This window comes from Anomalospiza imberbis, chromosome 5 (assembly GCF_031753505.1).
Source record: "Anomalospiza imberbis isolate Cuckoo-Finch-1a 21T00152 chromosome 5, ASM3175350v1, whole genome shotgun sequence".
Lineage (NCBI taxonomy): Eukaryota > Metazoa > Chordata > Aves > Passeriformes > Viduidae > Anomalospiza > Anomalospiza imberbis.
Window position 1 is genome coordinate 49,298,057 of NC_089685.1, and position 13,927 is coordinate 49,311,983.

Genomic DNA, 13,927 nt, shown 5'->3' on the forward strand with positions numbered 1-13,927 from the left:
CTGCCTCTTCCATCATTTCTCTGGGTGACCCTTGAACAAGTTACTTCATTAATTTTAATTGGATGCTGTCATGAGAAAAGACTTGTTGGTCTGGGCCGTGAGTCCGCACTTATTCAATCCTTGTTCACACAAATTCCTGTTAATTCTAGTGGGAATTTTCTCTGTGTGAAGACTGCAAGATTTGCCCTGACTGCATGTGCTTAAAATGTGGCAACAATTGGATATGTGGAGTCTGGTGATGTGCAGGTTTCTTAGAATCTGCTATTAAGTCTTACCTTCTTGTTTGCCACTTGAACAAATTCAGGCTCTTCCCTGTCTGATTCCAACCACAGCAGGCATTCCTGTCTGAGTCTGTATTTCTATTAGCAGCTCTGCCCTCTCCATTCAAACTTCGGGGAAGTCTTGGCCGTGAAGGAAAAAGCACAAAATTTTGTGTGATTGTTTTTTAACCTACCATTGTGAAGCAAAAATGAACAGGTAGATACAGTTCCCATCTCTAAATTAAGAGAAGAGCCCAAGAGAAGGTGGCCAGGCTGGCTTCCACTGCAGCAGAAATCCAGCCAAATGTGGTTCTTCTGCAGGGGAGACCAGAGACAGCTTAAACATCTCTTTCAAGATTCTTAAGAATACTGCAAATAAACGGGATGTGGAAACACTAGATTAGAACATGAGTGTGCCTTATTTACATAGCTTTGTAGAGCAAATATTGCTACTATAATGACAGTGGTGACAGCTTCTGATTAAACAATGTCTTTTTAAATACAGGAGTCAGAAAAATTATTGGAGCTGTGTAAAATAAAGACAAAAATAATAATGATGATGCTAATAATAACAATAAGTAGTAGTAATAGAAGTATTAAATAATAATATTATGTTCCATTTGGACTCTTTGTAATTCCTCCCACTTTACTTTCTGATCCTCAGGAGGCTGGGACAAGTCTCTGATGTGTGGGAAAGAGGGAGAGGAAATATTCTTGAGCATTACCTTCAAAACTGAGAAATAGCTGTGAAAATACTCATGACTTCTATTTATTTTCTCCTTTTCTTCACAAATGTTTTTGTCCCAAGAAAATGTCCAGAATTCCTGCGGGAGTGACCAGTAAGGCTGGTGGCATTCCCTGCTTCATTGTGAGAGTCTGTGCAAGAGGATTTGGAAGCCCTGACATGTAAATGCCACCAACCATTTGGGTAAAAGGCAACCACAGCCACTGTCACCATGATTGGCATAAAAGAATTCCAGCACATACATTACACAGGAGCCCTGAGATCCTTATAACTAGCACAGGACCAGAGGACATGGCCTCAAGTTGTGCCAGGGGAGGTTCAGCTTGGACATCAGGAGGAATTTCTTCACTGAAAAGATTGTCAAGCACTGGCAGGGGCTGCCCTGGGAGGTGTTTGGGTCCCCATCCCTGGAGGTGTTCAAGGAATGACTGGAAATGGCACTCAGTGCTCTGGGCTGGTTGATGAGGTGTGAAAAGATGGCAGGAGGTAAAATCAGAGGAAGCTGAGAAGCTCTATTCACATCCTCACACAGCCTGTAACAGTACAGAAATTGTAGGGTAAAATATACAGCTGCTGCTTCCTGGATGGAATGTAGTTGGAATGCTCAAAAGCTATTCCACAATGATTCCCACAGCCACAAACTGCATCCACAGCACCTGCTGAAGGGGATGCTGTTGGTGTGTGTCCCTGAATAAGTCAATCCAAGCACCCTCTGATCCAGCAGGACTATTCAGGGGAAAGGTCCCCAAAATGGGACTGGACTGGTCAGGCACAAAGGGTCTCAGCTTTCCTGGGCACTGACAGATAAATTAAAAACCAAGGATTGAGGAAATACCCCCTTTTCACATGACACAAGGGGGTGATGGCTCAAAGTTGGACCCAATGATCTTTGAGGTCTTTTCCAACTTAAATGATCTTGTGATTCCATGAACCACTGGTTTCTGTTTCATCCCTTACAATTCCATGTGTGTTATTTGTTGAAAAGGAAAAATAAATACTTTATCCAAGAAAAAGCAAAATTTCCCCAAGAAGCAGCATGCAGAACAGTCTTCCATTTTTACAAAGATTATGGAATTGCAAGCTTAATATTATGACATCAAATGGCTGGTGCCTACTACTTGCAGACAGTGATATTGTTTAATTTATTTCATCCTGAAAAGGAATTTCACCAGCCATGGCTCACGGAACACCATAGGTTTGCAACCATCCTTCAGCAAGGCACAGCAGAATCACAACACCCTATTAGGTTTGCACTGAACAGAAAAACACCCTTCATTTTAGAAGTCTCACTTATAATCCCTTAATTTTCTGTCAGTGATTTTTGGTGTCTTAACATAGGTGTGCTATCCTTAAAAAGATATTTTTCCCAGGATAAAGAGTGACCCAAAAATTTGTGGTTAAGGGACTGAGATACCAAGTAACCTATTTCTGTTTCTTTCACTAACAAAAAGGTTTCTGGTATAAATAAACAGGAAGAGAAGGAGCAGCAGGAAGCAAGCAGATTTGTATTGAAGCTGGACTTCAAAGTGAAGATAACATTTTCTAATACATCTCTGACCCAGATCCTCAAGGATATGGAGCAGTGTTACTCTGATGCTTAAATAACTTTATGGGTATGGACAGAGATGGTTTAGCAGGACAAGTAATTTGTGTCCTCCAATCTGCCCATGGTTCGTGTGCTGGTTTTTGCAAAGGAGAAAATACACAAGTGAAGTGTAGAAGGGAGGATACAAAGTACAGTGAGGGAGGAACATGCCATCATGGGGCAAGTGGCTATCCCAGTTCCCATTTCAGGCAGGAGAAAAATTTTCCAGTGGACTTAAAAATTTCCTTCTCCAGTCCATCAGGAAAAAATCCTAAGCAGGAGGATGGAATACTGCTCTGGATGTAATAATTTATTAATATAGAGGGGATTTTGATTATAAGCTATGCCCATACAACAATAAGGGCACATTTACTCTTTGCAAATCCTAAACCACAGATCTGTGGTTTAAAATCTAAAACCTGTGGCCACAGAATATTGTGCAAGAGAAACCTATTTACATTGTGGTTTTATAGGTTATTTTCTCCTGGGGGTCTGTTCTGCAGTGACAGAACCCATGGCATTGAACATAAAGGAAATAACAATTCTACAAACTAGGCTTCAATCCCTGCATTTCACTGACATTAAAACCCTTTCACCAAACTTTTGCTGTTCATTCATACACAGGAGAAAAATCCCTTTGCTGGCATGGCTCAATATTACACGGCATGTTTCTCAATTCAAATACTTTCTCTCATTTTTATTCCTTTTCCCTTTTTTTTTCCTGTGCATACCAACTTCAAGGACTCCAGTGAACTGCTAAGGCATAAATGATGTAAATCTTAATTATAGTATAAAGAGTAGGGAGATTCAACATCTTGGCCTTTTCCATACAGTGGCATGTTTTGAAACTTTCCATGTTTGAGGTCCTCTCTGTAATAACAAGGATTAATACGATGTGCCTACAAAGAGATTACGCCAATGAATTACGGAGGATTAGAGAGAAATCTCATTTTGTGCGCCCATCAAAATAAAACCTTTTCTAACTCATTGAGAAGCAGCCTTCCTTTTCTCCCTCATTGCACCAGATCCTTAAATATCCTGTAAGAGGACTCCAAGAGACCAGGGAACCCAAAGCTAACCTATATTCTCAGCAAACTTCCAAACAATCTGTCCTGGAAAGGTCATTTATGCTGACAAACATGAACATGAGTCAGTCCCACGTGTCTCTCGTATACCACCCTGCAAAACTCCCCAGTGTGAGCCAGTGGTGACAGAGTTGGCCGTGGACAAGTTCCTGCTGGTTTTTAGTAAGCAAAACACAACGATACAAATTCCTGCTCATTTGGAAAACCTTAAAATACTTGACAAACAATACGTTCTGCAGCACATCTGCGAGACCAGATATTTTTGTGTTTATGTTGTAGATAGCTAAACCAAAACATGCTCCACTTGTCAAAGACCCAGGAAGGGAAAAAAAAAAGATTCTCAAGAGCCTTCTGCTGTAAGTACCTGAAAGCCCACCTGCTGGCTCTCCTCCCTGCTTTGGTTAATATATTCCAGTAAAATACACTCATTGCACATCTGCATAGTTTTTTCCAGGTCAAGGATCTCAGACTCCTTTAAAAATTGACACAATTCAGCAATAACAATCCCTCAACTGAAGTGCAGCCATATTTGGAATGAAATGTAGCCACTGTTCAACAATCCAACCCTGTGTAATAATCCCTGACAGAAAGTGAACAGTGACAAAATTGAACTTGTGGAAAAACTATGAGCTGATATGTATTCGTACAATAATTTAAACTGTAAATTTTGGAGAATATAAAACTTGCCCCAGAATTTGTTCTCTTTCTCTTCACACTTCCCATTTGCTTTGCATAAATCTACTTACATTGCAATTGTTCTTCCACCACTTTTTCCTCTTATTAAAGATTCCATATCCAAGTCCAAATACTGCATCGAGCTGCATCTCTTTCTTTCCTAACTGGAGGCTTTGGCTGGACATCATGGCCAAAAAGATTTACTTGCATTTTGAAGAGCCAAATCCTCTTCCTTTCCTTCCTTTCCTTCCTTTCCTTCCTTCCTTTCCTTCCTTCCTTTCCTTCCTTTCCTTCCTTTCCTTTCCTTCCTTTCCTTCCTTTCCTTCCTTTCCTTCCTTCCTTCCTTCCTTCCTTCCTTCCTTCCTTCCTTCCTTCCTTCCTTCCTTCCTTCCTTCCTTCCTTCCTTCCTTCCTTCCTTCCTTCCTTCCTTCCTTCCTTCCTTCCTTCCTTCCTTCCTTCCTTCCTTCCTTCCTTCCTTCCTTCCTTCCTTCCTTCCTTCCTTCCTTCCTTCCTTCCTTCCTTCCTTCCTTCCTTCCTCCTCCATTCCTTTCTCTCTCTCTCTTTGGTTTGTCTTCTTGCAGAGAACTGTGGAGCACCTTTGTTATTAATGTCAGACTGGAAGGCTACTCCAGCTCTCCCCTGTCTGCTTTATGAGTGCATGGTAACAGCCAAACAGCATAGGTCTAGTAACTTCTGGGAGCAGTCACACATTTCCTGCTTCACAATCAGACACAGAGAAAGAGCAAAAAGCATCTAAAGGAGAGTGGGGAGAGTGATGGCCTTGCTGAGCTAGGGAGGGACAATCTGTGTATTATTTCTGTGTCAAGTGTGAATGTGTTTTAAATGTCAGCCACTGTAGCAGAACCCACTGTCTACACACAGAAGCAAGCAGTATTTTTGATTTGCTGACACAAAAACAGCTCCCTTACCCTCTTGCTCTTCTGAGCAGCAGCTGCCTGGAGTGCATATGAGAGGGAGAGAGGTGCTACAGTCCGGCTTGCTTAGGAATCAAGTGGAGGAAAGAGCTTTGTGAATTCATGGTGGGCTGCTCTGTGGGAGGAGGAATGAACGTCCTTCGCTCTGGGATAACAGGATTAATGCCAGTCCCACGCATTTGTGTGTCTTCTGGAGTGGATCTACCACTCATCTACAAGCCCTTACCACCAGCTAGCATGGAGTGGCATCTGCACTGTGTAATGCTGTGACCCCACTGTACTTCTCTGAAGGTGGGCTTGAAAATGTATATTTATGTATATGTGCCTATATGCATGCACAAATCATACAGATAAATGTCCTTACACTATTATAATTAACTATTGTTTTGTATTTTCTTTTTTTTTTTTTTGACATCCCAGCTAATTGAAACAATACCCAATTATTTATGTTAAAAGTAGTCATTTTCAAACTCACAGCTTCAAGAATATTTATAGAAGTATATGCCAGGGTTCTTGGTTCTGATCCACTTCTTAAATATATATTTTCCTGAAAATGAAACATACATACATTTATATACACATATACAGCCAGCAACAGTAAGGCCTGTCCTCGAGTCATTTCTTTGACATTTAGCTTTGAAAAACCATCTTTGGCAATCTTCAATGACCATGTAGTAGCCAGGGCCATGTCCAAACCACCTGAGTTTGGACTGCCCTTTTTGCAGTCAGCACTTGGATTGTTAATTCACTCCAGATGCCAACACTTCTCATCTGGAAGGAACTAATGCACCTTTGTCAGCATGCAAGTCCCTCACAAAATAAAACCCATGCAGGTTCCCCCTAAGTGATCTTTAAAGATGAGTTATGAATGATGACTGAAACAGTATTTGAAACACTGTCTTACTCACAGTATATTTTCCAAACACTGTGTGGAAACCATGCATTTCATGTCATAATAGTCCAATGAAAACTATTAAGAATGCTAGAAGAGGAATTAGCCTTTTCAAAAATGAATCTGATACTGGCACGTTGTACTTCTGTGCATATGATGCATTATCAAGACTTCCTGATGTTGCCAGGAAAAACTTTATGTTAAACATGAAGTGTTTCATCCTCATACAGAGGATGAAATTGCATGGAATTCCCAGGATGAAACAATAGGGCTTTTGGCTTTTTCATCTTTAGTGATGAATACTTGAGAAATTTGGGGTCAGACCCACAAAGGCTTAGACACATGCTTATCTCCATGTATAACTCATGCCTGCAGCTCATTGCACATTTGGCCCCTGTCACAGTTGTTTCAGCACAGAATCTGTACTGTAAAGCCTGGGATGCGAACTTGTCCTTGCTGCAGTCAGTGGGACGTTCCCTGGGAGCAAAGTTAATTTATATGAGCCAGCACAGCTTTAACTTCAAAACCTTGAAGCAGTACAGGCTTGATTGAGAACACTGCCACATTAAGCGGTGTTGAATCCTAACACCAGTTCCAGCACTGGTTTGTGCAAGAGTGATAGTTAAATCACCCATCCTCTGTTTGGTGCCACCCTCCACACCGAGACAGGTACTTGAAGTTTGCACCATGGCAGAAGTCGTGGTTTTAAACAGCTTTTATTTTGTGAGACAGGAGTGTTAGAGCAGGAAGATTTGTAGATATTTTGGAAAACAGAAAGTGTCTACCAACTTGCTAAAATATAAGATCGGTTTTATTTTATATTTACTGCAAAAAAAGAGCCACACAACATCAAGCAGATGATGATGAGGTTGTTGGGACACAAGCATTTGGCTGCTGCATCTGGCACTAGCATGGGATGACAGAATCATTGATCGGGATTTAATTTTAATTTCTTGTCCTAATTTGCATTTCCCTATTACTGTTTGCTGCGTTTCAGCCCTGTGGGTTTGGGATCTGACCAAAAGCCAATTGAAAGCTCAAACCATTAAAAGTCCAGCATTTCTCTCTTTCCTCCAAAATATTGAGCAAAAATAAACACCATCCATCCTGATCTTTCCCCTCACACATTTATCCACTGGAAAATGTCTGCTCCTCACAAAGTAGGCAAGAGTACCACAGAATTGTTTATGTCATATTTAGAGGAGACTCTGGCCATAGCTTTTCCTTTGATCACTCACAACAATTAAATGGGTGAGGGTGAGAGTGTGTCATTCTCGCAGAAAGAGAACAGAACAAAAGGAGTAGCTGAAGCCTGAGTTCCTCACAGGAATGGCTTTGAATCTTTGTGTATGTGTGGGAAGAGCTTCCTTGATACCATCTGCTTGAAAAGAAGGAAAAACAAATGAAGAACAGGGAACAGAACAGCTTTTTGCCCTTATACTCTCAAGGTTTAATAAAATGGAGGAATCCACAATTGCACAGGACTGTAAGAAGGAAACAAACAGATGAACTGGTGGTCCACTATTTCTTTGTTCTGTAATTATTTTATGAAAAAGTAACAGCAGCCCACCTAGCCATAAGGAGTTTTTTTTTGGTGTCTGGAACAGAATTAGTCCCAATGGGATGGTGAAGCCTAGTTTAACACAGCCGTGTAATGAGACATTCCGGTATGAGAAACTGGCACAAGCTGACAAGGGTATCTTCATTTCTGTTTGAAATTGTTGAACCTACAGTTTTTATCTGCTAATGTGCAGAAAGCCACAGTTTACATTCCTGCCTGATCTGAGAAGTACATCTGTGATCGTTCCTTTCCACGTGCAGTGCCTGTGCAGAAAGAACACTCCACCTGCTAGGGAATTCAAAACATGCAGTTCCACACAAGTCTCTGAATTAAAATGTGTCAGAGAGAGAGACTAGGGTTAAGAAATGATGCTTTACTTTCTCCAGAACATAATTATAGGGAAGCAGTTCAGAACATCCAGATTAGGTTATCAAGCAGCCTAATTTAAACACGGTCCCATCCTCAGACAATAAATAATGTACATGTGGTGGGCATGAGTCATCACTCTTGCAACAGTGTCTGGAGCTCCCTACTTTGCATGATTTATGCATTAAAATGTAAATGAAAAATCTTTTTTTCTTATAATGTGAATTCATGCGAGAGGTCATTTATAGACATTACTTAGATTAGCTTAGAATTTCTCTGAGGTCACAACCACCTGTTGGGCTCTGGAGGTGTGATGCAAAAGGAAGGAGGGGGAGAAAGGGAAGCTTTAGCCATCTTTTGAGGGCTGAGCCCCTAAATCTGTGCCTATCCACCTCTTCCCATCTCGGAGCTGCGCTAGTCTTTGTCTCGGGGCCGCGGGTCTGCTGTTGCAGCAGCGAGGGGCCGCCGGGTGCGCAGGTGAGCTCGAGAATCGCTCTGAGGAGCCCGGAGGGCCCACACCGCGCTGCCCGTCCGTGTGCCCGCTGGCGTCACGCCGTGAACAGCCACACTTCCACTGCTCTAAGGACGTGCGCTTCCTCCAGCGTCTAAACTCCGGCTGCTCGGCCAACCCCTGCCTAGCCCGGGCTGGTTTAGTCTCTACTGAGACGTGGGACAAACTCTGGGGCTGTTCCCAGGCGGAGGCCGGGGTTCTCCCGGTGCTCCCTCCGTCCCTCCCGCCGGCAGCACCGCCTTCCCGGGCCGGGCAGGGCAGGGCTCTCCCGTAAGGAATTTTCCTAAGGAGCCCCACAGCAGGTGGCGTTCGGCCGCGGCTCCCCGGGCAAGCCCCGCCGGAGGCACCGGAGGACGCGGTGCCCGCGCTCTGATCCCTCCGATTAAAGCGTGCCTGGAGGGGATTGCTTCTTAACAGGCTGCCGGATGGGTGCGCGCAGAGTAATTTAAAATCACCGAATCGCTATTTAGTCATATAATGCTCTTAAAATTGAACTTGCACTTAATCCCCAGTGCCCTCGTAACGACTGGGAGGGGAGGGCGGCGTGCGGGAAGGGAGAAGAAGAAAAAGAGGGGAGCGAGCCCGGGTTTGAGCCGGGCAGGGACCAGCGCCTGGCTGGAAGCCCTGGGCAAGCCGCCGCACTGTGGCCTCCTGGCCCAGCCTGCCCGGGGGAAGCCGATCCTTGTGCACCGCAGAGCGGCACCGCACGGCTCCGCTCCGGCCGCACCCGCCCTGCCAGCGCCCCCTCCCTCATCCATCCTCCCCGCAGCTCAGGAGGGCGGGCGGCGACACCGCAGAGGCGGCCCGGTAGTGCCGGCAGCGCGTCCCGTCCCTCCCCGGGGAGCCCCGCAGGAGGAGCAGGACAGGGAGAGGGCGGGGGGAGCGCCCCGCATCACCTCCATCGGCGATGCGTCCACCCCCATCCCGGCAGAGTGGCGCCGGGCTTTGCTGAGGTGAGTGGTCGCCTCCGGGCAGCTCTGCCTGTCCCCGCTGCGATGTCCCTGGCCGAGGCGAGCAGCCCGCTCCGTACAGACAGGCGCGCCGGGGGCCGGGGAAGTTCCCGTGCGGGACAGCGGAGCCAGCGCGGCGAGAGGCGGAACAGCCGCTCCGGAGCTCCAGCTGTGGTAGGGGACGCGTGTGGGAGCTGGGAGGCACCTGGAGAGCCGGCCCAGGTGGAGCGAGAGCAGCTGGTTGGAGCGGGGGCGGGGGGAGGAAGAGAGAAGGTGGAGAAGCGGGCGGGGACAGGAGGAGATGGGGGAGCTGGGGAAGGAGGTGGCAGCAGAAGCTTCTGTGCATCGGCGCCTCGTCTCCCCGCTCGCCGGCTGAAGCACCGTGCTCTGCTCCCCGAGGTCGGAGGTGCCACCGCTGCAGTCCCCGGCCACGCGCCGGGTCCGCGCTCTCCTTCGTGGATTCGCCGTGCAGCTATCGGGAAAAGTGGCTGTGCGCGGGCAGCGACTTAGCGCAAGGTGAGGGCTGGCGTGTCCGTGTGTCTGTCTGTGCGGGGCCGGGCGGGCGGCGGTGCCGGACTGCGCTGCTCCGTGCGCTGCCGGAGACCTGCGGGCACCAGGAGCGGGGCAGAGCGCCCGGCCCGGCCCGCGTTGCGCTGCGCGGTGGCCGCCGTCGCTCCCCCGCGCAGCGCGGTGGCAGCAGCGCTCGGGAAACTTTGTGCGGTCCCCTTTGTGCGCGGGGAACCGCGGCGTGTGCGCGCTGCGCTGCTGCTCGCCCCGATCCAGCTGCTGCCTGCGTGTCTGGCCGCGTTCGGCATCAATATTTATTTACAGGGCTCGGGTATTAATCAGTCATGCCGTGGAAAGCTCATTAGCGGCGACTTGTTTCCATGACAACGGGACCCCTCGGAGCCTTCGGGGTTAACTATTTGTCCGATTTTCTCTCCTTTCACATTCGTACTAGTACCGTGTTTTGTCACGGGGGACAAAACCAAGTAAATAAACCCAGTGGCCCCTCTTCGCTTTTCCTCCAATGCTCCACGATTTCCCCAGGCTTAATTAACGATACGTGGATGTGATTAAGCAAGTGTGAGAGTTACACAAGGTTTCTGAGTACTTGTTCTGCTGCATTACCTCGTTTAGCTGTAAAGCTCAAACTAAGATGTGGTCTGACTTGTCTCGTATTCAAATAACTCCTGAGACGTGTTAGTGTTAAAAACTGTTGATGTTACTTATCTTTCTGCTTGTGTGTCATTTGGCAGCCCAGGACCCTTTGAGGAGCTTCGTGTTGCAGCCTCTGCTACAGCTGAGCTGGGAATCAGTGGTGACTTCCTCTATAACTTTGTCATCGTGCTGTGGTGTGACCTTGACAGGTCTTTTTAGGTTCTTCCTACCCCACTCTGCTCAGCAAAAGGAAATGTTGCTCACTTGCACCTGTGCTCTGAGTTAATCAAGCAAAACACTTTCTCTAAGATGGAGTAGTGTTAAAACCTAGTATATGAGTGTAGTCTTCTGTTGCAAGGAATGAACATATATTATATGATCCTTTTCCTTAATGGTAGTGGTAAAAATCCTCCTTTTTAACTCCAGTCTTTATTTAACATAGCACAGTGCCCCTAGTCTTCAGAAGATGTGAACTGTTACCATCCAGCTGAAAACCGGTTCTAAGGCCATTTTTAAATGCTTTCCTGGGTTAACATCTTCAGAATCGGGTAAAAATGAGAGTCTTTAGCATTCTGAAATTTGTGGAATATCCACTGTTGCAAAGAGTAAACCTCCAGTGAGAAGATGCAAGAGTAAGGAAAGAATGTGCTGTGAAACTGAATGACAGTCTTGATCTCTTGCCTTAGCATTGCAACCGGAGAGGGACTTAAAAGATTATTTTAGAGAGAATGATCAAACACACACTTTTAACTACATGTTAGGTTAAACATCTGAAACTCTCATGCAAATGTTCATAGTTTTGCAAGAGACAGTTTAATATGTAGTGTTATGTTGAGAGTGTGTAAGGAATGTTTTAGAATATTCAGTTCTGAGACACTGCCCGAGAGACGTTCAGCTGTGACTTTTTCAGATTACAGGAGTAGGAAGTTATAATAGTAGGGAAACTTCTGTATGAAGCATGCATTCACTCCTTCTCAGTGAATAAACTGTTATAAAATAACTGTCTCTTTCATGTTGTGAGAGAGTCTATCCTCAGCTCAGTCCAGCAAAGTGCTAAAACATCTGCCTCATTCCAAATGCATTAGAGTAGGCAAATTCAAGCTTTTACTGAAATACCCCTAAGGCCTGTGACCTTCACTTTTGTATTCTGTTTTTTAGCAACTCAGTAGTGAGATAACTGTCTGAAAATATTTCTTGTGAGTTGAGAACCATCACCAGACCCTAGTTACCAGTGAAGTAACTTAATGACAATCCTGTGAACAAAAAGAAAGCAAACAAAAATCTTAGTTGCCATCTTGTCTCCTTTGGATGTCATTGACTTATATTTCCACACTGAATAATTATATTTTTTCTACTTAGTGCTGCACAGGCAACACAAGTAGAGACAAAGTGAGAGATTTTACTCTGTGCTTTACATCTCTAAAGCTCAGCCTTTTATTACTGGTGGTAGTAAGAGAAACAGATATTCCAGTTGATTTTTCAGACCCTAGATGCCACGGGGTGGGGGGGGATTCTTAGTTTTATTTTTTAAGACTGATAACAGGCAGTAAGAAAGATAAATTGCAACAAGCCCTTGTTATTTTTTATAGATATTTTCAGAACAATAATCACTTAAGTTTGTGAGAAGGCATCTGAATATGTAAAGCTGTCACTGATAAAGGGGTTTTGTTTGAGAGACTGGGAAAAAAGTACATAGACATTAAGGCTAAGACTATAAATATGGATAATGATATTGGTTTGCATTGTGTTTTACTCAACATTATACCAAAGTAACTTGGATGTAATGTATAGTGGTTTTTATAAACAAAAATGCTTCTAATGGTGTTCATATTCAAGATACCTCAAATTGCTCAATCAGCCTATTGCTCAAACTTTGCTGTTGTGTGGAAATAGACTTAATATTCTATGTTTCTCTGGTTTTGGAAGTCCCACACCTGGGATGAGTAAGTACTGGACCAGTATTTAGAGGAGGTGGTTGAGCTCCTTTCTCTGTGACTGATCGACTCTGGACAAGTCACAGAACACCTCTATTATAATTTTTCCCTCCCCCAATTAATCATCATCATTCTTTGGAGTGTAGAGTTTTGCTATGTGCATATATTGTGCCTAGAGAGATCTCTGGGGAAGCAGCAAAATGTTAGTGCAGCACAATGACAAATTGTAGCCAACATTTTTCCTGTCTAGGTCCTTGGTCACTGGCATCTGTACACCAGTGAGATTGTTGGAGATCAGTGTAAAGATGTTGTGGAGGAATTACTTCCAGGGCTAATTCCTTAACATTCATTTAGCTGATTATATTTGGTGGAAACAAATTTCAGAGAAAAAGTTCACAGATCTGCGCTCCAAGGACTTGAAAATAAAGAATGGCTCATCACTGCTTTTCCTGTTTACTGTCAGGCTGGATGTACTGGTTTTCTGGATGGAAGAATAAGACCATTTTGAATTTAAAATAGACATATTGGCAGCAAGGGGCTTGTGAAGGGCAGAGACCAGCCCTAAATATCCAAAGTGAGGGTTTTTTTGTGTGTGTTGTTTGTGTTTTGTTTTTTTTTTTTTTTTCTGTTTTTAGGGGAGAGTTGGGCAGGTGAGTTTCCAGGTATAATTTTTTAGTTTATAAAATGCACAACCTTATTTAACAGGAGCAGTTAACGGTGTTAGGAAGGTATGAGAGATGTTTCTGTAATTCCAGTTGGCAGCTCAGTTATATTCTTCAAAAGCTACTGTAAAGTGTTTATACTTCAAATGGTGGTGCACTTGATTTAGCTATAGGGTTTTTAGTTTGGTCTTCATTTCAAAATCACCCTCAATACTTCTGATAAACCAGTCTTCTAGATTGAGGCAGAATTGTTTCATATGAAAGGTTTGCAGATGAAAACCTGACTTTTAAAATGATATCTCTTATATATGGTAGATTGACTTTTGCTTTTCATTAGAATTTAATGGCCAAACTTAAGATAAAATAAAGACTGTATTTTTACATACCAGTGGTAATGTAAAACTCTCCTGTTTCTCTCATTTTGTTCTTTAAAAAATGAACCTTCTTAAATGTGAAGATGTAAAAAAGCTCCTTTCTGACCTTTCACTTACTCACCATATTTTTAATGAACCATGTATAATAATTTCAAAACTACTTAGGCTTTCAAGGCCCAAGTTTGAAACAACCCAAAGAAATCTGTATTTTTAAAAATGCATTCTGGAGGG

General features: G+C 44.2%; 1 protein-coding gene across 6 annotated transcripts in view; it reads left to right on the forward strand.

Annotated features, from left to right (window-relative positions):
• Nucleotides 1-8,452: 8,452 nt before the first annotated feature.
• The window catches only part of SHISAL1 (shisa like 1), a 72,394-nt gene continuing 66,919 nt past the window's right edge, over nucleotides 8,453-13,927 (forward strand). The window contains exon 1 of one of the 6 annotated variants that reach the window (XM_068190587.1): nucleotides 8,453-8,581. The gene's annotated coding sequence lies outside the window, so the exon portion shown is untranslated. Of the gene's footprint in view, nucleotides 8,582-8,893; nucleotides 8,918-9,519; nucleotides 9,569-9,831; nucleotides 10,082-13,927 lie in introns of those variants that run through there. The other 5 variants (XM_068190589.1, XM_068190586.1, XM_068190585.1 and 2 more) reach the window with 5 other exon arrangements.